Below are 27,450 nucleotides of genomic sequence, written 5' to 3' on the forward strand. Positions count from 1 at the left end.
TCTTGACAATATTATTTATATATATAGATATTATAATCCCTTTGGTGAAATATTTCTTTCCGCACGTTCCTTTGTCCGTGAAAGCTCTCGCCTGCGTTCGAAGTGCGCCTCGGTAAGGGCAAATCAAAACGCGCCAACCATCTCAACACATTCGCTTGCCCGCGAGGAGTTCCTGACTCTAAAAACCGCTCAGGGCCATTCAATTGTACAGTATTGCTTTTTATTTCATACACTCATGATGTGGTGCAACCTCCTCCCCATGGGCTGCGCCATCCTGTGCGCAATGAAGCACACAACGGCAACGCATTGAAACTTTGCAGGTCCGGAACAGAATAGCAGTACACCGAAAAAACGCATCTACTGCCAGAAATTTGGGATTTGGCACAAGTACACGGGTATGTAATAAGAAAAAAAAAAAAGGCCAACAGCAGCAGTGCATCAAGCCGCCGCCGCCCTGCGCGACAGTGCTGCTGCTTTCATTCGCAAGAATGACATTGCAAAATAAAGTAAGGAGGTGGTAACATTTCATTAACTAATATGCATGCTTGGCATTCACTTGTCACATTACATAAATACAATTGCCAAAAGTAAAGTCACTGCACATGAGCAACTTTTTGTTGCAGAACTTGGGACTCCTGTAAGCATCAAGGAGGCAGAGGAAACAGCCCAGGAACTTTTAGAAGAGATGTACACAGACATTCCAGAGCTGCCACAATGTGATGCCAGCCCACAAGCAGGCCCTAGCAGCATCAGCGGTCCATCCACAATGCAGAGGAACGACACAGACTGCACAGCTAGGAACCAGGGTGGTAGCAGTGTTATTCAGCGTGTGACATGCCACATTTCTTAAGAATCGAGACAGTGACGCAAATGATAATTTACAGTCAAAACAGACCCTATCTGATTCATGTAGTTCGGCTTTTGTACTTCAAGATTTAGTATACATTCCTGCTTCACGAAGTCTAATGTGCTGTCTCTCCCCTGCTGGCATCATCCGCGTACAGGCATGCAATGTTACACTTATTCCTAATCATTTTATAAATGAATATATCAAGAACGGCAGTCCCACATACCTACCTACGTTGGATGTGTGATGCAAAAAATGAATGTTATGTACAGGCTACACTGAAAACTGATTATGAAAACGTGGTGGCATTACTCCATCATGTTAACGCTATTAAAAATGTTCAATGCAGGATGGAAGAGGACCCACACTGCAGCTGGCAACGTGGACCATGAGTTCCTATAAAAAAGGTGGTGTGACGAGAGGGAATTAAAAGAAAAGGCATAAAGGTTGAGCTTCAAAAGACAGCTTTGAAGAGGGAGGAAATGGAGATCAAGGACAGAAAATAGGAGAGAAAATACAAGTTTCAACAGTGTAAAATGGAGAAGTGTAAGCTCCGTGAGAAAGAAATGGAGCTGTGGGAACGAGAGCTGAAGCAAAGGGAGCAACTCAATGAAATAAATCCTCAGCTCTAATCAGCAAGCCTTATTGTGAGTTGTCGACACACTTGCAAACAAAGTTTTTACGCAATAAACATAACCAAAAGAAACAGGTGTGTACTGTTGCTTATTCCTTTCAGTCACCATGTCTCACCCCCCTCCACCCCCCCATATGGAGATGCTACTTTCTTCGTTGTCTTTCTCATGAAAACGAAGTGAGTTCATGCTGCAGGGCGATGCGGCTAATGTTCAAAACCTGTTCGAAACTTCACTCATAAACATTGTTTCAAAATGGATGCCACCAGATTTTATGGGAGCTCAGGTAAGTTTCCGTCCTAAGTACTCTTTTACTGCGGCGTAAATCATTTACAAATGCTAAAAACACCTGTTTCATGTGCAGAAAGAGCCAGTTGAATGAAAACCAGTCAGTGTTTCATTCCGAGGTCTTTCACTTTTGACGCTGTTCAGATCCACGTGTACAAACAGACACACCGTGACTTATACTTTTTTACCACGCCCGTGGGAAGTTCGTGCATGTCATTGGTGTTATGCTCATTTTTGGTCGCAGTGGTCTCTTCTCAGCTATCGAGAAGCATGGGGACTCTCCGCAAGGCCAATGTTTCTGCAGCATAGAAAATTTTCTTTGCTATTGCTGAGGAAACCTGTCCGATGCTAACCTATCTGACGACGAGGCCGAAGTCTCCGACGACGTTGTAAATGCGGTATGTATGGGCACTATAACGTAAAACTAGTCCAAATCTTTCTATTCAAGTTTTGCAATCAGCCCTCAACAATTGGTCAAAAACTTTTTTAGACCACCCTGACGTAGCCTGTCTGCCACGCGATGTCACGAAAACCGCGATGGTTCCCCATCTGATGTGACGTGTACACACTGATTATGCATGACTTGACCAAACAAAAGAAAAACGGTTATTTCTGATTTGACGCCTTTTCGCCATTAGCCCTCGGCTATTGCTCTGGTGCATCCTCTGGTTGATGTCATTAGGGCGCAATGTTTGGAACTTGACATAATGGAACAGTAAAGCGTGAACAAAGAGTGATTCCCTTCACTGGAAAAGTCCCCACTAAGGAAGTGATTAAATCAAAGCCAAACCCTGCAGGTGTTAAACTTTTTGTTCGGTGCCACCGCAAGAAAATCCAGGAAAGCCACCGTTTCATAGACTCCAATACTGGATTCACCATGGATTCACCATCGTCTCTGATTAAACGTAATAACATTACAACATTGGAGATACGTAGAAAAATAAACAGACTTTTGTTACTTCACAATTTTATGTCCGGCAAAATCGCCCTATCTGAATCAAGTTATGTTCAACCTGCTGCTACTAGGAAAACAAGGCACACAGCAGAACATTCACTGAGACCTATTTTTGCGAAAACTACTTTCTACAAATACAGTTTTTTCCCTAGAACAGTTAAAGAGTGGAATGAGTTGCCGCCAAGTGTTACCAAGGCCGAAGACTTTTCGGCAGAACTGGAACGTTTCTTTTGTGAGCAATAGATACTTGCAATGTATAAATGTAGGTATTTGCTGCTGGTTTAGTTCTGTTCTGTCTGTTTTGGTTTTTTTTTTTTTGTTGAAAATTGCTTCATTGTGTTAGCGCTGTTGCTTTTGCCCCTTTTGCTGTTTGCAAATTTATTGCTGTTATTTACTGTTTGTCATTCCGAAAATGCCCCTCCTGCTAGGGCCAAGGAATTGGCCTGCAGTATGGTTAAATAAATAAATAAATAAATAAAAATTAGGCTGCCGACAGCTCATAACCTGGGAGATGCAGCTGAGGCACCACAAGTAACAGGGAGCCAAGGAGCACCTAAAGTCCCAGAAGAGACTAAAGGTACCCGGGGAGCACTTGACTGCATAGAGAACTGACATCTTTGCTGGGATTGGAGACTCGCCAACGGAGACTGCCCGCTAGGGGTCCTGAAGTGCAGCAGCCCTTCACTTCAGCTCCGCATTGTAACAGTGAAAATTGCCCATCGCTGGTATCTTGAGTGTCCACAATAACGGCAACGCCTTCATAAAGGTGAGTGTTCTCTACTCACACCCACTGAAGTTCGGGCGAGCCCCGGGAGGGTTACCAGACCCAAAAACCTAGCCCTGTTGTGCCGTTGCTGCGCTAGGCCTCGCGATGCAACCTCCCCTACTGTGCCCAGCATGGAGGTTCAGGTGCAAGGTGCGCACATGGACCCGAGCCAGTATGACCCTCGGAACTAGATCCAAGTCCTGAGAACCCTGGCGAACCAGTGGGAAACCAGAAAGCAGCCCAAAGTACAAACGCCGCTCCTGCTGTGCGAGAGATGCGGAGTCAGTCGCGGGGAACGCGGGAGACCGCTACATTCTGCACTATACAACTCCTTCACACAGCTACGCATGCCCCGCTCAGCTGCACAAAAGATCAAGCAACTGTTGGCTCTTCCTACAGAAGAATATAGTCTTCTGCTCCAAACGAGGCCTTGACCCGACCACACTCCAGCCATGCTACCTCCTCACCACTCTCACACAGGCTACGGCTTTGACTGACCCATCTACGCTGACACTTCAGATTCACCTCGTCAATAACACTTGCATAGTGTCTGCGGTGAATCAAGATGACACTCTCAAGCTCGTACAACTCCAGCACACCATCTATGACCAACTTGAGCGTGCCATAGCAGCATATATTGCACCCACTGACGGCTCAATTAGGGGAGTTATTAGGAATGTCTACTGGAAAGAATCGCCATAAGATCTCTTAGCAGACTTGATCGCCTGCAACCCCGACACAACTATACAAGACGCTTAACGGATGGGACTCACACATTTGATACTCATCACCTTCGGCCAAGCAATCGTCCCCCGAAAAATTGTTTATGGCGGAGGACTGCATCTGTGCATGCCCTATACACTAAGGGCTGAGACCTGCAGTAACTGCCGGACCATAGGCTGCTGCACGGATGTCTGTATCCAACCTAGGATGCCCCAGATACGGTGAGTTACACCTGAAGGAGCCAACTACAACATGCACTCCAGTCTGCATCATTTGCCAAGGCCCACACTTGTCCGAGACCAGGGAATGCAAGCATTCGGTGTCCCTAGGACACCGAATGCGAAGCACGATCCCGGCGACGACTAGACCACCACTTACCATGCAGTGCAGGATCTGAACTTTCGGAACCATCTGTCGGCCAGCAAACAGAACGCTCCATGAGCTCAGACTGACTTACATGGGCCGACAAGCTAAAGACGGTCAATGTGGCCACAAAACTGGCAAGCAACACACTGCTTACCCCGGACCCCCGTGGCCAGGCGCTTCGGGCCCTGTGTGTGGAGGTAAGCCACTTCACAACACATTTAACACACAGCCCTGTTCCCCCTCCTCCTCTCCCTAACATCTCTCCTCAGAACGAATCCTCCCACTCCCCCCCCCCCCCCCCCCCCCCCCCCCGAAAAAAGAAACGCATATAGGACTCGCACGACGATTATTATAAGCTAATCTCAAAGACTTGGAATCCAAATTTGACGCTAAATTTGTCGCTCTGGAGGAGCACCTCAAAACCAAATTCACAACACTAGCAAGCAGCTATCTTCTCGCCTAAAGCAACAGATGGACGGACTTTTCACACGCCTAAACCTAACTCTTGAATGTACTTTTACACAATTTGAAATGCGCCTTCAGAGGCTAGAGACAAATACCAGCTCTTCAGATGAGGGGTCCGGTGGCGTAGCCAGAAATTTCGTTCGGGGAGGGGGTGGGGAGGGGTCACGTTGCAGCTCGGCCTCCTCCTCATGAAATTTGTCAAGGTATCAAACACATGAATAATACACTTGAACCCGACTATATCGAACCCATTTACATCGAATTATTCTACATATCGAACAATTTCTGGGCACGGTATAGCTACAATGAGTATATATAGCCAAAATTACGTTTACATCGAACAAAAATAGCAGCGACTCCCGATATATCGAACGTCGAGCGGCGGAAAAGTGCCCCCAGAAGTTGGCTTTCCCTCGCGTTTGCAGGTAAACCCGACGGCGCGGCACCATCCAACCGATCTCCCTACCGTGACTGCGCTGCTTTGGACGAGCCGTTGACACCCCCCTGCAAAATATGATCCTGGCCCCCCCGCAGCGCTTGCTCAAACAGCCAATCAGAGGCTCTTGTGTCCTCGTCGTGAAAAATGGCAAAAGTGCGAGTTGTCTCGGTGCTTATCTGGTCCAATGTGTGTGTGCCTTGTGGGCCTTCTCCCGCAGTGTTGCCGTAATGAAGCGGCAGAATTTGCCTTTCGTCGTGAAGCTCGAAATCATAAATCGGGTCGAACGCGGTGAGTCCCCGCAGCGTGAATGATTCCGAGAAACTCTCAGGACGATCTTGAAGAATAAGGGGGAAATTAGGGCTAAAGCGGCCAAACTCTCGCCCCGGTGCCCGCGGCGCCCGACGCGTACGCACGGCCGTGTACGAGTGGTTCATCCAAAATTGCTTCAGCCGTGCCGGCTTACGCGTGCTCGGTGATGACTGTAAATTCTGGTGAATGCCACGCAGCCGTTGCCGGTGTTGCCGAAACTTGGAGCGAGCTGTCAGAATTTCCGGAAGCTGTTGACAAATCAACGGTGGACGAGTTTGTGAGTGCAAATGACAGTGTCGCAACCACGGGAGAGCCCGAAAACGAAGACTACATTGCCGACATCGTACCAAGCACAAGTGAAAGTGGGCACAATGAGGAAATCAACGACGGTCCTTTGCCTACATCCTCCGAAGTGATTGATGCGCTCGCACTAGTCCAGTGCTTCTGCGCGAATGCGTAAGGTTGCAGCCTCAGCTGCTCCCGACTCCTTAGACAATGTGGAGAAGTGCGTGCGTCGCAGGCAGCGAAATTGCCCAAGCAGGAACAAATGCAGGACTATTTCATGCGAAACTAAGCTAGTTTCATCAAAAAAGTGATTTTATAAATGGTATGTGTTGTATCGTCATGGCACCGCACGTGCCTATGAAGCTGGGCGCACCTGCTGTAATCACTTTCTTCCCTTACTCTCTATTTGTCCCTTCCCCTCTTTCTTGCTGTGTGCTATATATTGCACGCGATACCCGTAATAAACGTTCTTTGCTCGGTTGATCTTCTTGGGAGTACGTGGTCACTTCAGTGGCGACGAGGATGGGATGAGCCTGCCGCCCCACCAGCAAAACCCCGGTAGCCCTGGCCGGATATGCAAGCCCACCGCAGTTCGAGGAAGCTACAGACCACTGGCCGGCATATCTAGTGCGGCTAGAAGCTTTCTTCGAAGGCAACGGCATCACGGAAGAAAAGAAGGAGCGAGCATTGCTCGTAGCAGGGCTGAGCACTCACACGGTAGCCGTCGTTAGTGGACGCTGCGCGCCAACAAAGGTGAACGAGCTGTCGTGCAATGAAGCACTCGACATACTGCAGAAGCATTTTTCGCCCAGCCCGAATGAAATAGCCCAATCCTACAAATTTTTCTCACGCAACCAGATGCCAGGAGAGCCAGTCAGAGATTTTCTTGTAGCCATTCGGCAATTGGCGTATACCTGCAACTTCGGCACTTCACTTGACAGGATGCTCCGGGACCGGCATTTAGACGCGAAGCAAGTCACTCTGAAACCGTACCTAGTCCGGAGTGACGAGCTAACTGTGAGAGAAGGCCTGGTGTTCTGGGGCCACCGTGTCGTCGTGCCTAAAGCAGCCAGGAACGCAGTGTTGCAGCTGATTCATGAAACACATCAAGGAATCACCGCGATGAAGAGACTAGCTCGCTCGCTGCTTTGGTATCCCGGCATTGATAAACAGATTGAGCAGCTCGGTAAGACGTGCCACTTATGTGTTCAAGCTGCACCGATGCCTCCATGCCAGGTACCAGTCCTGTGGCCGGAAACCAGGCAGCCGTGGTCTCGTGTGCACATTGATTTTGCAGGTCCGGTGGATGGCTACATGCTATTAATTGTGGTCGATTCCCACAGTAAGTGGATGGAAGCTGTGCCTTTGCGAACTTCCACAAGTGGGATGACCGTAGATGCCCTGCGCACCCTCTTTGGCACTTTTGGGTTGCCGTGCACAATCGGCACAGATAACGGGCCGCAGTTTGCAAGCCGGGAATTCCAGACTCACTACTGTGAATGGAATAAAGCACATGCGCACTGCACCATATCACCCTCAATCGAATGGGTTGGCGGAATGAGCGGTGCGTACCATAAAACAAAGCCTGCAGAAAAACAGGCAAGGATCAATGCAAACGCGGCTGGCCAGGATCTTGCACAACTACCGACGAACGCCGCTGTCGGGCAGAAAAACGCCGGCTATGCTGCTGATGGGGCGTGAGCTACGCTCCCGATTAGATAACTTGTTGCCATCAGACACAGAGCATTACAGTTACCCTTTTGCCAATGATTTCTTGCAGAAGGATAAACCAATTTGGGTGCGAAACTACGGTTGCCTCGGAGACCCATGGACTCAAGCACATGTCCAACCAACAGAGGGGTCTCGTATGGTGACTGCCTAGGGACCGGAGGGTGAACTAATGCGACGACACTTGGACCAAGTGCAACCGCGTGTGGTGGTGCAGGACTCGGAGCAAGTGCAGCCGCGTCTCTCAGACAGAGGCAACAGCGCCGTCGACAAGACTGCTAGTGCGAATACAACGCATGAGACCACAACCCTGGAACTACAAAGGTCGACCCGTTCGAGACGTCCCCCTGACAGGTTCTCTCCCTAAGAGAAGAGGAGACTGTTGTATTGTCATGGCACCGCACGTGCCCATGAAGCTGGGCGCACCTGCTGTAATCACTTTCTTCCCTTACTCTCTATTTGTCCCTTCCCCTCTTTCTTGCTGTGTGCTATATATTGCACGCGATACCCGTCATAAACATTCTTTGCTCAGTTGATCTTCTTGGGAGTATGTGGTCACTTCAGTATGTGCTTTTATGACATCCAATTATTCAGCAGGCTTATATCGAATTATGCTCTATATCGAACTGATCAGCGTTTTTTTGAGAGTTCGATATAGCCAGGTTCGACTGTAACAGCATTGCCCTTGCCAAAGATGCTGCGAACGAATTCTTAAATGCTACGCACTGTCAAGACAAGTAAAATGTGTATTTTTTTTCATACAACATACTCGTATGTCCCATAAGTTGTGGCCAAAATAACTGATATCAATGCTTCCATGTATTTTGTCTATTTAAGGAGCAAAGAAATTATCACACGAACGTTAGAACTAGTATCAGTTCGAAACCAGCAAAGCAGTGCATGCTGCTGATATGAAAAATGTAAAGGCCATGAAATTAACAAGTTGAGGACAAATATTTATTTTCGTAAATGTGCAACGGCCAGGGAAAAACTTCAATGATGCTGTTCTTTGTTCCAATGTATTGCGTAGGAGCAGCTGTCACCGATCGTGTAATGTGAGTGATTGCACCGTTGTTATAGTCGCAACAGAGCACATACAAAAAGCAGGAGGTCTGTAAAATATACGAGGGCAAGACAAATGAAAGTGAGCAAATGCGAATATATGACAAACGGGGTACTTTATTTAAAGGTAGTCTCCATGAGCCTTTAGATATTTGTGCCACTGACTAACGAGTCGCGTGATTCCTATCTCATAAAACTCCTTGAGTTGCTGCTTCAAAAAGTCCGACATATTCAAGTCATTGTCGTACACGAATCTGGTTCCCTTGAGCTGTTTCTTCAGTTGCTACAAAATGCGTAAGTCGCAAGGCGACAGGTTTGGGATGCATGACGAACGTTGCAGCATTTCCCACTTGAACTTTGCCAGTTTTGTCAAAATCACATCAGCGTCATGGGGACGGGCATTGTCATGGAGCAAGATGACCCCATTCGTCAATTTCCCACGTCGTTTGTTCTTCATCCGGTGTTTCACAATATCAGAAACGATTGATAGTCTCTCCAGGCTTAGCAAATTCGATCAGTAATGGCCTCTTACGACCAAAAAAAAAAAAGTCAACCACACCTTTCTAGTGGAAATGACGGCCTTTGCTTTCTTTGGGCATGGTGAATTCTAATGTTTCCTCTGTAAGCTTTGCCGTCGTGTTTCAGGCTCGTGGTGGCACCATGATTCGTCCCCAGTCACAATTGCAGACAAGAAGTCGTCCCCCTCATTGTGATACCGGATCAGATGTGTCAAGGCAGCGCCGAGCCTCTCTGTCTTCTGGAAGTGGTTCAAAACCTTGGGCATCCATTGCGCACACAAGAGCTGATAACCGAATTATTCATGAATTATGGTGTGAACCGAACCGTGACTGATGTTCACACGCTCTGCCTATTCATCGACGCTTATCCACCGTTCTTGTCTAATCAGCTCATCAACCTTTTCTGCAATTGTTTTGGGGTGATTGCACAGTGGCTTTGGCCCGGTCTTGAATTGTCTTTGCAAGTCACGTTCTTTGAACGGTTTCCTCCAACGCTTCACAGTGGCCAATGAAATGCAATGTTCAATGTAGACAGTCAGTTTGAGATTAGGGACTTGACCTTGCCGTTATATTGTGGCCCAGTTTAGGCGACTACAGCAAAGCGCAGGACGAGCTCACACCTGCTGCATCGGCCAATGACCGGAAATGAGGCACGCATGTGGGTTCCGCGAAGAGGGGACGCGGGCAACACTCACGCGTGAAGAGAAAACGGATTAGTAGCTGCACCGTAGAAAAGGCACTAGATCTGCACCCTCGCTCGGAACAAAAGGGTAGACGGCCCGAGCTGAAGGGGAGTGTTCGGGGAGACGAGCGTGAAGATGAAAGTTGGGGGGTGCTTGAGGTCACCGCCACCGCTAATGCCCATGCGCTTCCAAAATGTCGCGTTGACCGTCTCGGTCACGGAAATTGGGCGACGCGACGCTGCCCAGCCGGTTTGATGTTTGGCATCCGCGTGCACCTTCTAAGAATGCCCGTGAAAATGGCGGTAGCTTTAAACCACTTAGCCGGCTACGGCCGATGGATGCTTTTGTGTGCGATCGCCATCAGGTCCCAATTATGGTGTTTGGATTTCAAGCGAACCGGCACACAGCTGCATGGGAGATAGCTTTCTCAGTACTGGCAGGGTAGCCCGCTGTCCGGCGGATATGCAGTCAATAATCAGTGATTTCATGGAAACATTCTCGGCAGCTTGCATGGCGGCCGCTTGCAGGTGAAAAGAGGAAGACATCAGGGGCCGATACTCGCAGCCCAACGTAGGGGAGAGGGAGGTGGCACGTGTCTTTGAAAAATCCTATCCCCTGGCATGTTGTAAAGAGTGCCACTGTTTCCGCCAATGCCGTGTGCGGCACGGAGGTGGTTGTGCTATTGGTTACAATGATGTCAACTCGCATGTGTGATTGGCTGGTTTGTGACTCCTTTGTACAACTGAGGGCTTAAAAGTCATGTTTGGTTGCGTGGGAGAAGAGCGGAGCTTCAGGCTTGGACTCGGACAGACGCCTCGGCGTTTGGATAAAACGTCACTTCGTCGGACAACGGCTCTTCCTTCGCACTGCCACCGTGCACTCGAATCGAGGGGCGCCGACTTCGGACCTTCAACACCTTCCCTCCTTGACTAGCGCTGAAGCTACCAGAGGAAAAAGGGAAAGGAAATTAACTGGCGCAGTCGACAGGATCGGACAGCCCGCAGCGAGGAAGGTGCTTAAGTCTGGCGAAGCTGACTGGACGCTCGCTGCAACTTGGACCTGCTGGTACGCTGTGAGAAGCAGTACTGGCATCCCGTATGAGCCTGCCAGACAACATTTGCGAGACAGGAGCTGAGCGGGACGAAAGCTGCTGCGGGTCAAGGAACGAGGGCAGACCCGAACAACTTCGTTGAGCAACAAAGGAGGTGCTGTGGTGTTCTGCATCAGGAGCAAGGCGGCAAGGAAAGTCGACGCGACTGAGCAAGGCAACGCCAAGGGTGATCCGGTGGAGCATTTGGAGCACTGGAGAACTACGTCACGACTAGCCTGGGAGACAAGACTGACGCAGCTGGCAGCAGCACCGGGCGACGCATCATGACAAGGTGAGGCTCATTTTGTGCTCTCTCGAGGTCCCGTTCACTGAATGCACTTGCGTTCAGGCACACTCTGGGAGATGGCAGATTCAAATGGAAACGCGATGGAAGGTGACAGTGTCAACGAATCACATCGAAGCCGTGAATTGATGCTTGAGATAGAGGCGTTAAGGCTCAAGCTAGAGCTGGAGAAGATAAGGTCGTCGCGTGCCTCGTCAGAGGAACCGGAGAACAGGAATCAGCACACCGGAATGGCACGATACGCGAAAGAGTTTAAAGCAGTCCTTGCACCCATGCCCACTAATGAGCCAATGATTCCCGCCTGGTTCAAGAACGTGGACGCTCTTTTTGCGGCATTGAGTGTACCTGAGGAAATACAGGGCACTATTATAGTACCATTTTTAAATGAGAAGATGCGAACATTCGTTGCCAATCAATCGGAGGCTGGTGTAATGCGTTACTCAGACCTAAAATCTAGAGTGTTGAAGGAACTGCGGATGACTCCAAGTGAGTACCGCAGAATGTTTCTCGAAGAGGGAAGCAAACGAGTCTTGGAGCCAAGTTGCGGGACGCCTGGAGACAATGTTCATGTACTACCTCAGAAGTAGAGAGGTGCTGTCGTTTGATAGTCTGCAGGAATTACTGATAGCTGACAGGCTAAAGCAGTTAATGCCAAATGATCTCCGCTCACTGGTCATCCAGCAGGAAGTAAAGGGCTGGTTGAAAGCCAAAGACATAGCAGAGTTAGCCGCAAATTTCGAAGAAAGTCTGCACATTAGCAGGCAAGGCAATTATCGCGGTACGGCAACAGGAAATGAAAATTATAGGCCGCAAGCTAAACAAGCCGCTAGGCCGAGCTTTAGCCCTAATTCTGTCGTGTGTTTTGGATGTGGACAACGGGGTCAATTTAAGAGATTGTGACTCTTCACATAACACTACTGCCATGAAAGCGGAAGTTTTGCGTGTAGCTCCCCAGAATGAGACATCAGTTGCGAGCGTTGTCACACCCCCGCGACACACCGCCTTTGGAAACAACCAACTGACGGGTGACCCGAGAATAGATATTTTAGTGGGAGACAAACCCTGCATCGCGCGCATTGATTCAGGTGCAGATATCACGGTGATAAGTGCGAATGAGGTATCGGCTGAGATTTTGTGTCAGAGCAGCAGCAGAATAAAGCTAACTAGTGCTTTTGGACAGGGCGTCACCGCACACCTAATGTATGTGCCTCTCGGTCTTCCGTGCTCGTCGGGGAGCACTGCTCAGCATGTACCATTGCTTTGCGCAGTAACTGATCAGTTAACTACCAGCGCGGCAGTTTTACTCACTCTGGGAGATTAAGAATGCCTTCATCACAGCTGGGAAGAGCTGCTGAAGGAACCTAAGGAATGTGATTGCGGTATAGACTTTAAAGCGAAGGAATTAGTACCTGACCAGTAGTCTCCGATGAGAGAGCAAGAACAGGTGACTCTATGCTTTACTCGTAACGCTAACGCCGTGCAGCGCGCATTTGGGGAACCATCGAGCAGTGAGCGCCAGGTGACTAAAACTAAGAGTGGGGCAAACACCTCATTAGAAGATAAAGGAGAGAGAGAAGGGACTTGACCTTGCCGTTATATTGTGGCCCAGTTTAGGCGACTACAGCAAAGCGCAGGACGAGCTCACACCTGCTGCATCGGCCAATAACCGGAAATGAGGCACGCATGTGGGTTCCGCGAAGAGGGGACGCGGGCAACACTCACGCGTGAAGAGAAAACGGATTAGTAGCTGCACCGTAGAAAAGGCACTAGATCTGCACCCTCGCTCGGAACAAAAGGGTAGACGGCCCGAGCTGAAGGGGAGTGTTCGGGGAGACGAGCGTGAAGATGAAAGTTGGGGGGTGCTTGAGGTCACCGCCACCGCTAATGCCCATGCGCTTCCAAAATGTCGCGTTGACCGTCTCGGTCACGGAAATTGGGCGACGCGACGCTGCCCAGCCGGTTTGATGTTTGGCATCCGCGTGCACTTTCTAAGAATGCCCGTGAAAATGGCGGTAGCTTTAAACCACTTAGCCGGCTACGGCCGATGGATGCTTTTGTGTGCGATCGCCATCAGGTCCCAATTATGGTGTTTGGATTTCAAGCGAACCGGCACACAGCTGCATGGGAGATAGCTTTCTCAGTACTGGCAGGGTAGCCCGCTGTCCGGCGGATATGCAGTCAATAATCAGTGATTTCATGGAAACATTCTCGGCAGCTTGCATGGCGGCCGCTTGCAGGTTAAAAGAGGAAGACATCAGGGGCCGATACTCGCAGCCCAACGTAGGGGAGAGGGAGGTGGCACGTGTCTTTGAAAAATCCTATCCCCTGGCGTGTTGTAAAGAGTGCCACTGTTTCCGCCAATGCCGTGTGCGGCACGGAGGTGGTTGTGCTATTGGTTACAATGATGTCAACTCGCATGTGTGATTGGCTGGTTTGTGACTCCTTTGTACAACTGAGGGCTTAAAAGTCATGTTTGGTTGCGTGGGAGAAGAGCGGAGCTTCAGGCTTGGACTCGGACAGACGCCTCGGCGTTTGGATAAAACGTCACTTCGTCGGACAACGGCTCTTCCTTCGCACTGCCACCGTGCACTCGAATCGAGGGGCGCCGACTTCGGACCTTCAACACCTTCCCTCCTTGACTAGCGCTGAAGCTACCAGAGGACAAAGGGAAAGGAAATTAACTTACACAACAGCCATACGGTGATTAATTTCTTTTTGGAAAATACCTTCACCTGTTATAAAACTGACAACACCACTCTGTTCATGTTTTGGAGCATCCATTTTGTTACACAACCATGTTCAACCCAGTGTAAGAGAGCATTAAAGAACATTTATCCTCACACCTGCATGTCACTTTTGTAAATGAGAGATGCCTGTGTGCTGCGCGCAGTCCTCACAGATAATAAACCGAACCATTATTGCACGGGGTGGGTAGGCTCACTTTCATTTGACTCGCCCTCGAGCATTAGAAATGCAAAGATACAGCTTGATAAAGGGCAAGAAAGTCTCACTGGAAACAAAGTTTACTGCATGTATACACAAAACCTTGCAACAAAATATTTAAATATACGTATAAGTTTCCCATAAATATACGTATCTAAGAAAAAGTCATTGTGTATAATGCATCAAACAAGGCAAATAAACATTTTGCACAATCACAGATCACAGAATCCTAAGGCACCCTCCGCTCTACTCGCCCTGATGTGATGAGAAGGCGGCACGCTTCCTCCCCGCTTTGCTCCCTTGCACACACAAGACTGAGCCACCATAGTCAGCGCGCGGTCACGATGTTATCGCATAGGACTTTGTACGGAACATGAGGGCAACGGCAGGAATGCGCCTGGAGTGTCCATATATTTGCTATCAATAATATAATGAGTATCCGGCAACTGAAGCATCCTGTGGGCCATTACTCTCCGCAAAAGAATAAGCAACAAAATTGAAGTTTCACCATGCGACAATTCGCTGCGCTGCAATATTTTTTTCTTTTGTGGGGCGGGGCACCGATGTGAAAAAAAAAATGCAAGGGAAAGCATGGTGGCCACAATCGAACACCTATTTTGGGCACCTATGACGTGTCTACCAAAGGAATATCGAAGAAAACGTGAGACGCTTTGTCCACACAGAACCATACGCACACTGGTAGGTATACTACACCAGTGAAATAAGACTTTCCGGAGGAGTTGCACTCAAGTGAACGCATTGCAATCCATCAAGACCCCACAGCGATGGCGGCGAGTGACCACCGTTTCTTTTTCTCGTATGCTAGCCGGAAAGCGTCCAAAACTCTGCCAGGCAAGAATCCACTTGGTCAGAAAAAAATGAACGTGCACCAAAGTGCGCCGTGCAGTGGTCAGGGCAACACAAAAAAAATGCTTGCACTCCGGCTGGCTCTGGCAGCTCGCGGGTAGCGAGAACAAGAAAATTGAAGAGGCTCAATGTGCTTGCGAATAAATGTCAAAGTAAAAAAATAAATAAGAACATAGTTACCTTTGCTGGCTTTAGTTTCGTGACATAGATACTTTGGCGCAGATAACAGACATGTTGACATTCTTTTCTGTGACATGATGACACAAATGAACCACCACAATGCTTCCTCTCATCAGGCATTTCGTGCTTTGTCAACTTGTCTAAGAGTGTGTTGATTTGGCTTGTCTCGTAAGGTTCGATGTACGACTTTAGAAAAGTCAATGCACCTTTGGCGTCAAATGTTTGTATTAAACCCACAAAGATCCAGAATTTAAAATCTAAAGCATGACTTTGGAAATGTCAGTGCAGCTTTCACATCAAAATTTTATGGGAGCTTTCTACCCACAAAGTTTAGGAATTGAAATCCATGCGCTCCGTAGATTGCGGGGCCTCCGTGAGATGCCGTGACAAGCCTGCTCACCATCAAAACGCCCTTGAAACTTTGTGCTCGGATAGGGCTCCTTGCGTTATGCAACTCCCAGTGTATGGGTGTTGCCACGAAATCCGGCCCGAGTTCGCAATGTTCGTGCTGAAATGTCTTTTTGAGCATGAAATAGACATTCTAGACAAAATCCAGAATGATTTCCGGTGCAGGGGATTGTTTTGGTTGGCGTAGCATGACAGCACGAAAAAAATTTCTGGAAGGGGGGGGGGGGTGGCTGGAGCCATAAGCCCCACCCCCCTGGCTACGGCCCTGGAGGGGTTCCCTACCTCCATCCCAGACCCACCTACTCCTCCTATCTCACTTTCACCATGAGAATCTATCTTCGCCCCACCCACACTCCAATATGGTGGGTCGGGATAATTTTACCCATCTATCACTAATCCAGTGGAAGTGCAGCGGCATTGGGGGCAAGCACGCGCCGCTGATACTCTTAACACCTACCCTCCCTGCCATACCTGAGCTCCTTTTGTTACAGGACACAACACCAAGCCAAACTTCCCAGCAACAACACCGACACCCTCGGGTGTCCAGACTGATACATAGCACTATTATCTACCATGAATACACAATCACCTCGTCCACACCGTGTGTCATCAAATTCATGCCCACGAAACATAACACACTTTCGATCTATATTGCCAACATATACCTCCCCCCCCACCCCCGCCAGACCATAACCACTCTCGATGCGCTACTCCAGAAAATTCATCGCATCGCAGACCAAAATCCCCTGCTCACAAGGGGCGACCTTAGCTCTCAGCACACAGACCGGGGCTAACAGTACACAACAGCACGGGGTTGCAGGCTTTGGACTACCATCCAAGACCTGCACCTCTCTACACATAACTTTTACACACCAACCCTAATAGGCAATAGTGTAACCACAGACACTAGTCCGGACCTTACTCTCAGCCATTGCCTCAAAGGACTCTTGTGGTCCCGTAAGCAACATACGCGTGGAAGCGACCATAGCATTATCGCTATCCAAGTAGCTCCCACACAACACAGCCTTTGACTCCTCACCCACAATCTTATTAACTGGGACGCAATCCGTTCCGCGCCCGGAGAACTCCCAGACACCCCAATACACGACATTGATCATTGGGTCACATCTCTGCTAAAGAACATAAACGTATACTGTACACACAACACATTACCACGTCACTTGACACCCCCACACTGGAACCGCACTGGGAGGCACACTGGGAGGCACACTGGGAGGCACACCACAGCATCCTGGAGAGATGGAATTCACAGAAAGATAATAGAACGTCAAAATGTCGACTGGCCATGCTAGACACAAATCACTGCACACACCAAGGAGTTGCACCGTTCCAACTGAGGTCAGGTGTGCAACAGTCATTATATGAATTTTTATTGGCGCAAGGGCCAGGTATGGCCAAAAAGTGCCATGACATGTGGCGATAGTTTCTCAAATTAGGAATAGAGTAGACAGTGAGTTGCAAATGGTGGATGTACAGCAACTGTACAAGGGCCTAAAAACAATTCGCTGTAAATTGCTTAGGATATATGCAGGAGTATTAAAAGAATGAAAATGAGTAATGATTTAGCCTATGATCATAAAGGTTCCGTTAAGAAGTGATGACATATTAAAAGATGAGCAGCAGCACTAGTGCCTCAAGAGGTCCTTAAAGTCAAGGCCTGAGTGGCATGTGTTGTAAAAACATTTTGCTCTGCAGCTGTAGCCTGCAAGGCGAAGCTGTGCTACAGATAACCTGGCGATATGATTTGCAAGGTGTTCACATCTGCTAAAAAATTTAATCATCATCATCAGCCAGGTGAAGCCCAATGCAGGGCAAAGGCCTCTCCCATACTTCTCCAACTACCTCGGTCATGGGCTAATTGTGGCCATGTTGTCCCTGCAAACTTCTTAATCTCATCTGCCCACCTTTCTGCCGCCCCTTGCTATGCTCTCAGTCCGTAACCCTCAATGACCATTGATTATCTACCCTCCTCATTACATACCATGGCCATGCCCATTTCTTTTTCTTGATTTCTACTAAGATGTCATTAACTCGCATTTGTTCCCTCACCCAATCTGCTCTCTTCTTATCCCTTAACGTTACACCCATCATTCTTCTTTCCATAGCTCGTTGCATCGTCCTCAATTTAAGTAGAACTCTTTTCGTAAGCCTCCGGGTTTCTGCCCCGTAGGTGAGTACTGGTAAGACAGAACTGTTATACACTTTTCTCTTGAGGGATAATGGCAACCTGCTGTTCATGATCTGAGAATGCCTGCCAAACGCGCCCCAGCCCATTCTTATTCTTCTGATTATTTCAATCTCATGATCCAGATCCGCGGTCACTACCTGCTCTAAGTAGATGTATTGTAAACTGTTGTTCTCTTCCGAGACTGTTAAACATTACTTTTGCACAGTTTACATAAGCCGAGACACACTATTTGGACCACTGTATGTTTTATGTTGCATGTTTTATACAGTGCACAGTGTATTCTTATCAGATTCCATGCTTGCGTGCTCACTGCCAAGGTTGCTCTTGCCATCCTTTTGGAGAAGACACCCAAGTTATTGGTGGGGGAGCTGCGGATGGCAAGGGAGAGGTCACTTAAGCATGCCAAATCCAAAAAGTAGTCGCAATCAGTGCATGAGAGCGCCCTCCTTGTTGCTATCTTGCAGAGAGGTGGCTTTTGTGGAAAAAAGTATCGACTTTGGAATGTGTCATTCACCTATGTTTTTTGTGCGTTTTGTGACTGCCTGAATTTGTACGATGCATGTGCGTGTTGATCCATAATAATAGAGGCCATTGATGTGAAGCAGTTTCAAATTATGAAGGTGTTGCTACCATCTGCTATTGCTTTATTAGATTACACAAACAGCAAGATCATGGTGAAGGGCTGTTTTCTCACTGCCGTTGCTTACAAGCAGCACACTGTCCCTATACTCTTGTATGTTGTACAGCAGGGAACTGTAGTGCTTGGATTGGACACCATCAGCAGCCTGGACTTACATATACATGGGGCTGAGTTGAAATGCCTGCAAATGAAAAGTGTCGCTTCTGATCTTCCACCTATGTAATTTCGCAAGAAATTCAGCCACTTGTTCTCAGACGAGACGGGCCTAGTAAAAGACTGCTCATCACATCAACCGCAAGCTGGATGCGACTCCAGTGGCTACAAAGCTATGTTGACTTCCTTTGGCCCTTCAGGAACAAGTTTCTGTGGAAGTACAGCAGCTCGAGCAAGCAGGAGAAAGTGGATGTTTCCAAATGTATATCTCCGGTGGTAGTGGTCCAAAAGAAGAGTGGTAGCATTCGTCTTTGTGTGGACCTCCGTCAGGCCAACAAAGCTATCATCGTTGACAGATCCCCTCTTCCACATAGTTACGACCTACTACATCAGCTAGCAGGGGCAACACACTTTTCAGAAATTGACTTGGCAACAGCTTACTATCAACTGGAACTAACACCTGAAAGCCTTGATCTAACAACATTCATTAAGCATGATGGCCTTTTCCAGTTCTCTCGAGTGTGCTTCAGCCTCGCCTCTAAACCAACAACTTTTCAGAAGATGATGACTTCAATTCTGAGGGGCTGCAGGGGCATACTTTGCTACATGGAAGATATCATTGTCTACGATAAATCTGCGACTGAGCACTCTGCGAACCTTCATGATGTTCTTCCGCGCATCTCAGCGGCTTGATGAAAAGTGTGCAATGTGCAAGAACTGACATTCTTGGGATATGTCAGCCACAATGGCTTGTCATCCTTGAAATCAAAGGGTTGTTGTTCATGTCGCAGCACCCATGAACATCACAGAGATACGTTCACTCCTTAGACGTGTCAGCTATTATGCCAAGTTCGTTCCACATTTTGCTGACGTCGTAGAGCCTCTTCGCCAGTTACTTCGTCAAGGAGCTTCTTTTTCCTGGGATGACAAGGATGCTCAAAACTTCCGTGTGGTGAAGCAACTATTTGCAATGGGCAAGGCCATGCAGATGCTACTTCCGGTAGTGTCTACAGATGCTTCCAACCACGGTCTGAGAGCAGCACTACAACAAAGGTATGAAAATGAACTCCACACCATTGCTTTCGCATCTTGAACGCTGTTGTAAACGGAGAAATGGAGGCGCTTACATGCATAGGGGTGTATGAACCCTCGCACAGTTTTCTTTGGGGAAGAAAGTTCGAGCTACGAACTGACCATCAAGCTCTGGTTACTCTCCTCTCATCCCGGGGCAAAGGCCGCCGGCCTACCCCTATTGCAATATGGTCAGCATGTCTTCTGTACTACAATTTTGATGTACTATATCCCCGTGGAATTGATAACAAGGTGGTGGATGCCCTATCACAATCGCTTCTGTCAAACGTACGAGAACAAGAGGAAGAAGTCGTGCTGCTTGTTTCCACCTGCATCACAAAGCCACAACTTCAGGAAGCTGTTCAATCCGACTTACTGCTACAGCACGTAATGACTTACGCACAACTAGGCGGCTTGTGAAATGCAGTCTTCAACCTGAGTTATGGCCCTTTTTCTACGTATGGGATGAGCTGGCAGTTATGTACAGCCTTCTATTGCAGAATGAGCGCCTGGTCATACCAGTTCCACTGACATCAACACTCGTGGAATCGGTGCATGAAGGTCACCAAAACACATTGTGCGCATAAAGCAGAGGCTTCACACCCAGTATTGGTGGCCAGGACTCGACAAACAAGTAGAGCAGGCAATCATGTCTTGCAGTGTCTGTCAAACAGCAGATAAGTCAGCGAAACCCACGGTAGCGCCACTGGAACCCATTCCGCTACCTGAGCATGCTTGGCAAAAACTAGCACTGGAGATTGTCGGTCCTTTTACAAGAGCTAACGAGAGCTGCATGTTTGCAATAATGTTAGTTGACCTTTATTCAAAGTGGTCCGAGGTATCCTTTGTTTCAAGTGTGACATCTCATGCTGTAATTGGATTCTTGAGCACAGTCTTCAGCAGAGAGGGGTACCTGGATGAGATATTAACAGATCATGGACCACAACTGAAGTCCGCCCTGTTCGAGCATTTTCTCCGAAAGTGTGGAATTAAGCACCCCTGCTCATTGATTTATCATCCCCAAAGTAACGGACAGGTGGAACGTTTGAACAGGGTCTCGAAAGACTACATGCAACATGCAGTTTTAGAACATCGACATACTGAGATGACCGCAGTTTTGGAGTACCTGGCTGCTTATCACAGCACACCACATGCAACAACGGGCATTCCACCAGCTGTATTCTTGCATGGATACTCCATGCACCATGTTGGACATAGTGTGCCTATGCCCAAACCCAGAATTTTTTTTTTTACAAGCTGGCACCAGAAATTGCCCAGTTACGGAAGAGGGTGAGAGATAAACAAGTGAGCAGCAAGGGGTATACAGATAGAAAGAGAAGGGCAAAGGTGCCAACGTTCCATAAGGGTGACTTCGTGAGGGTGAAAAATTGTCATGTTTCCAGGAAAAGCAATGAGTTCTACAGCGAACCCCAGAAGATAGTGGGTAAAAAGGGAAGCTTTCACCCTGGAAGACAACACATGGAATGCTGCGAGACTGTCTAAAGTGCCTTATACGCGTCGTCAAGGAGGCTCAACATTGACAACAACAGCTCCTGTGGATAGCGATTTGCATGCCAGTATTGCTGTTGTTCCCAAGCCTTGAACTATGCCAACCGAGCACCATGGCCTTCTCAACACCACAGAACAGACACGTCAAGCAGGTGGGCAAAGAGCAGCATCACGTAGATTCCCCATCGACATCCAGGAGTGCTACGGGAGTGCTACAGCAGTCAGAGCCTATAACTACAATCCGCTGACCTCTGGCATGGCTGAGTGACTTTGTAATCCCTTAGACTGTCTTTATGAAGTGTTGATGTTATTTTTTTTAAGGGAAGGTGTATGTTGTGTTGTGCAGTCGGTTTTGGTTTTTGGTTTTGGTTCCTTTTTTTTAGCCAGTCTGTGAAGTAATACATGATGTCATAGTAGGAATAAAAAAGGCTGGTGCTGTCAAGGATCAGCAGCATGCGACTGCAGACAATCAGAGCCGTCATTCTTTTGGACGGAGGGCCTCCCCCCCCCCACATCGCAGGCGTGACTCGGTTGGTGTGGCCGTCTTACCTACCTACGATACAGCAGTTATTGGCACTGTGAATTTGTTCTGCATTTGCTTTGCTGGCCATGAATTCCCCTGGCCCCCGCTTTAAACAGAAGCAATGCCAGTTTTTGTTCAAAGGAAAAGTGGGCATTCTGATGCAGCTGAATGCTGGAAAAAACAAAGTTGACCTATGCAGGGAGAGCAATATCAGAGCATCAACAATGGCAACAATACTCAAGGATCGGGACAAGATTGTAAAATTATGTCCACAGTCACAGCTTGCTCCCTCTAGAAAACTCTTGCAGCTTGGCGACTACCAAAACCTCGACTAGACCCATCACCAGACCTGATCGTTCCTAAGGCGCTACAAAGACATCCCCGATGACGTTCACAGGAAGGTTGAAGATGAGGAGGCGTTCGTGCCGCAACATTTGTTGTCTACTCGCCAGAAGATAACAGGCTTCTTCAAGCAATAAAGTGTAGTCAAACTGTGCCCAGCGTTTTCATTTATAATTTACGTACAACACGTACATCTGCTGCAAGGGTATGTAATTTTCATTATTGTGTTACATAACTGACATGAAAATATTGGCTTTTCATTACTATGACATTTCAAAATAACTAACTAAATTCAGTGGTCTCGTGAAATTTGTTGCGACGAGGTTCTACTGTAATGGGTTTCGTGTTCTGCAATGTGTTGTGCAGCATCTGTATGGCACTACAGATACACACACATGATGAAATGTAAAAAAGCCACTTGTGTGAAAAACTCTATTAATGCTGAGGCATGCAGCCAAGTGCACGCTGTAGTTTGATCACTAGCCGCCGTACACCATAACATCGCTATTTGAGCGTGGTGCTGCCCTTCATTTACGCCTTCTCAACTAACCGAGTAAGCAAAACGCCGACATGTTTTTGACATCATGATCCCAGCTCTTCATCTGCCCCCACCAAATGTGTCGAAGAAGCGTGGAATATATTTGACGGTGATGCTGGAGAGCAATGCTATATTATGAGGCTTATAGAATAAGGACAGACCCAAGTTGACATCACATAGGAGTTTAATTTCTCCAAGCAGACACTGTCTCTAGTTATGTGAAAAACAAAGAGAAGATCTTGTCTGCTGTCAACCAGTCACTTTTGTTACCTGCAATGTCTTTCAATGTATGTTTATAATGCTGTGTGGTATTGCATTAAATGTCATTGCTGTAATGTGAATGCAATACACGATGTTCACAGATGTTGCTGTTCAGAGTCTCGCCATAAAATGTGTAGCAAACTGTCATGTAATGTTTAAACACTAAGGCAGGCTACTATGGTACTAATAGGGCTTTACAGGACTTCTGAAATGTGATTCAGTGCGAAGTTTTGTGAATTGGAGCCTATCTGTATCTGACCCCACTGAAACCTTGAACATTTCGAACTACTAACAAGCTGTCTTTGTCATCATACAAGTGTGTTGGGGCACCATCTCAAAACACGTTACTTTCCAGGACAGTAGAATAGGCAGAATAAGTTGCTTGAGCAGTTCACGTGTTTTATAACATACTTCAAGCCTAGTGCCTAGCATTCAGCAAACCTAAGCTGTGTTTGCACCTTTTGTGCATTATCTTACACCCATCGTGAACCCAATCATGTGTTCCAGCATATGCACCACGCGAAAAAGTGCTCGCGCGTCATGTCTATCGCTTTAAGCAAAAAGCCTTTGTATTGTGCACCACTTCAGCCACCTGCAAATCTCAACCCTACACAAAACACACGTGCGCGCGGTGCAGTACAAACGCACAAAAAGGTCAATATTACTCAGGGTGACAACATCAAAACACATGAGACATAAATAACACGAACACATGAACGCTAGTGTTCCTATGCATATTGCTATTTCGTCGTTTTCGTGCTAAATAACACTAGTTGCAGCGAACCAGCAAATCGCCAAAGCCAAGATACTGTTGACACTACACACACAGCTTCACAACACAACTTCAAAGTCGTACACAATGATCATGGTTTGCCCTGTACCATCATGAATAGAAGATTGCTTATCTGCCTTGCGAACTTCTCTTTTCTCTTTCAATTTCTTCTCTTTCCATTTCTGCTTCTTGTTTCCCCAACAATTTTTTAGTTGTTTGGAGTCCAGAGGCATGACACCATGCTTTGCGTTGTATTCCACAGCAAGTTTCTTTCGTGCCTCAGTTTTGGCACTCAGCAATGCGACGCGTCTTCTTACATTCCAGAACTTTGTTATAGTTGCTGACTAAGCTCAAAAAAGCGAATTTCTGTCAGGTGTCAAATGCGATGCCAGCTTCCACGAGCACAACCTTGCCGTCAATCCCTCCAACTCCATTTTGCAAAAAAAAAAAAAAAACACTAGTGCTTATCAGCAGTGGATTGGCTTGGACGGTTGTGGCTATTTTCATGTGTTGTTAATTATTTATTTTATTTTTTCTGCCAATGGCTGTCTGTGCGCATGCACATTTTTTAACCTTTCAGAAAATTGTCGGTGCTACTGTTGTATATTACTGTCATTCACTCAATGACCTCACTCCCAGACACACCATGTCATTGCTCGGCCTTGACTTGACGAACGATGGCAGCAGGAAAGCTTATAGAATGTGGTGGCTGCCTTGAGCATGCTTAAGTCGGGAGTGTTTATCTGGACTTGCTCAAGTAAAGGCACAACTTTAAGCTAAGGCGCATTTCTGAATATAGGGTTAAGACAACTTGTCAGGCTTTATTAAACTTGATGGCTCGATATGGAATCCATGGGCCAATATGTAATGGCTAAGGGACCAGTTTCTCTGCTAAATTAAATTAACCACGAAGCACATAGACAGATAAGGTATGAAGGCAATGTTCACAATGCCTGACCAGCTGAAAAGTAACATGGGGCTCTTGCATTGCCCCGGGGGACGCTGCGAAAAAGGTGCTAAAAAGCGCCCTCTGTCCTAAAATGGGTCGTACCAAGCTCGGTCGTCTGCTTCGGAAAGCACGTTTACAATATGGACCCGCCACTTTCAGTTGTGTTGTATCACGGCCTGCAGCAAATATCGGGCGCCGAAGATATTTTCCGGGGGTGGCACGCTGCATAAAGGCAAGAAATTATGCAGTGCCGAATACCTGTACGCCGTTAAAGAATTAAGCGGCGAAGTTTTAGCGCGGTGTCAATCGCAAGTGAAGCGAGTCACGTACGAAGTGGAACTTCAGGTAAGGTTTGCACGCTGCTAGATTCAGGCGCACAAACGCGAGGAAATGCTTGCTATAAATGAATTCACAGCAGCGATAAGCAGATATCATGTGTACGGAACTGCTCGAGCACACGACGGTACGCGCCGCAATGTACGAACTGCTCGAGCGCACGATCGTACGCGCCGCGACGGCAGCGGTCTTTCGACATGCCGCGAAACGGCAGGCCTCCCGCAATCTTTGTTGACTGCATGCCGCTAAACAAGTAGTTATGCCTGCGTTGTCGTAGCGGCCATCTGTCCCTTTTAGTAACTGGTAATAACTGATGCAATGCATATGAGCTCGCACGAACGTGCGAATCGAGCTGCAGCGCGAGCTCGTGCGCTGCTCGCTTGATGTAGCTTTTAATGACAGCGCTCGAACACCGATCTGCTGTAATCAATACTACCTTGCTGCGCTGCCTCAACATGCTGGCTTGAGGTCAAGTATGAGCACATTTAACTCTCTAAGCTGTGCTGCTCGTAGTGGGGTAGTGAATTGTCCCCAAATCAGCCCGGCCATCATCATCATCAGCCTGGTTACGCCCACTGCAGGGCAAAGGCCTCTCCCATATTCCTCCAACTGCCCCGGTCATGTACTAATTGTGGCCATGTTGACCCTCCAAACTTCCTTATCTCACCTGCCCACCTAACTTTCTGTCGCCCCCTGCTACGCTTCCCTTCCCTCGGAATCCAGTCCGTAACGATTAATGACCATCGGTTATCTTCCCTCCTCATTACATGTGCTGCCTATGCCCATTTCTTTTTCTTGATTTCAACTAAGATGTCATTAACGCGCGTTTGTTCCCTCACCCAATCTGCTCTTTTCTTATCCCTTAACGTTACACCTATCATTCTTCTTTCCATAGCTCGTTGCGTCGTCCTCAATTTAAGTAGAACCCTTTTCGTAAGCCACCAGGTTTCTGCCCCGTACGTGAGTACTGGTAGGACACAGCTGTTATACACTTTTCTCTTGAGGGATAATGGCAACCTGCTGTTCATGATCTGCGAATGCCTGCCAAACGCACCCCAGCCCATTCTCATTCTTCTGATTATTTCACTCTCATGATCCGGATCAGCAGTCACTACCTGTCCTAAGTAGATGTATTCCCTTACCACTTCCAGTGCCTCGCTACCTATCGTAAACTGCTGTTCCCTTCCGAGACTGTTAAACATTACTTTAGTTTTCTGCAGATTAATTTTTAGTCCCACCCTTCTGCTCTGCCTCTCCAGGTCAGTGAGCGTGCATTGCAGTTGGTCCCCTGAGTTACTAAGCAAGGCAATATCATCAGCGAAGCGCACGTTACTAAGGTATTCTCCATTTACTTTTATCCCCAATTCTTCCCAATCCAGGTCTCTGAATACGTCCTGTAAACACGCTGTGAATAGCATTGGAGAGATCGTATCTCCCTGCCTGACGCCTTTCTTTATTGGGATTTTGTTGCTTTCTTTATGGAGGACTACAGTGGCTGTGGAGCCGCTATAGATATCTTTCAGTATTTTTACATACGGCTCGTCTACACCCTGATTCTGCAATGCCTCCATGACTGCTGAGGTTTCGACTGAATCAAACGCTTTCTCGTAATCAATGAAAGCTATATATAATGGTTGGTTATATTCCGCACATTTCTCTATCCCTTGATTGATAGTGTGAATATGATCTATTGTTGAGTAGCCTTTACAGAATCCTGCCTGGTCCTTTGGTTGACAGAAGTCTAAGGTGTTCTTGATTCTATTTTCAGCCTGGCCATTTGTGGTCATTTGCACACACCTCACTTCACCACTTCGCATCGGTCGAATTGTTAATTGTCGCTGTGGCCGGGTCTCGAATCGTGAATTACCAGCCATGCCTGCTGCTATGTCGGTCTGCTGCCGGGACTGTAGGTGCAAAAGACTGAAATTTAGAACGCAGATAATCAAGCAAGCTTCAAGACAGGCGAAGCAGTCAGCATGGCGCGAAGTTTCGCTTACTCAGCGCGACGAACTGCAGCTATGCAGCGCGCCCGACGCTCCACTTCGTGAGGCCTTGAAGGAAAACGGTAGAATCTGATGTTGGGATTCAGGCCTTCTAGTTCATGGCAGCCCACGACGCAGAAGTAATGACGGTGACGGCTTTTCGAGGCTGGGCTAGGTCTCTCCGGATCGGCGTCACCAATTCCTTCTGCTCCCAGCAGTCCGTTTTTGTTAAACTATAGGCTGCGGCGAGCTCGCAGCGTGGTCGGCATGGTCTGTGAGAAGTGGCGAGCCTTTTCGCACTCGCAAC

The 27,450-nt window shown here is 47.8% G+C and overlaps 1 protein-coding gene across 3 annotated transcripts in view; it reads right to left on the minus strand.

Moving 5' to 3' along the window:
* The window catches only part of LOC129384951 (uncharacterized), a 134,929-nt gene that overhangs the window by 95,869 nt on the left and 11,610 nt on the right, over nucleotides 1-27,450 (minus strand). The window lies entirely within an intron of this gene.

This window comes from Dermacentor andersoni, chromosome 4, assembly GCF_023375885.2.
Source record: "Dermacentor andersoni chromosome 4, qqDerAnde1_hic_scaffold, whole genome shotgun sequence".
Lineage (NCBI taxonomy): Eukaryota > Metazoa > Arthropoda > Arachnida > Ixodida > Ixodidae > Dermacentor > Dermacentor andersoni.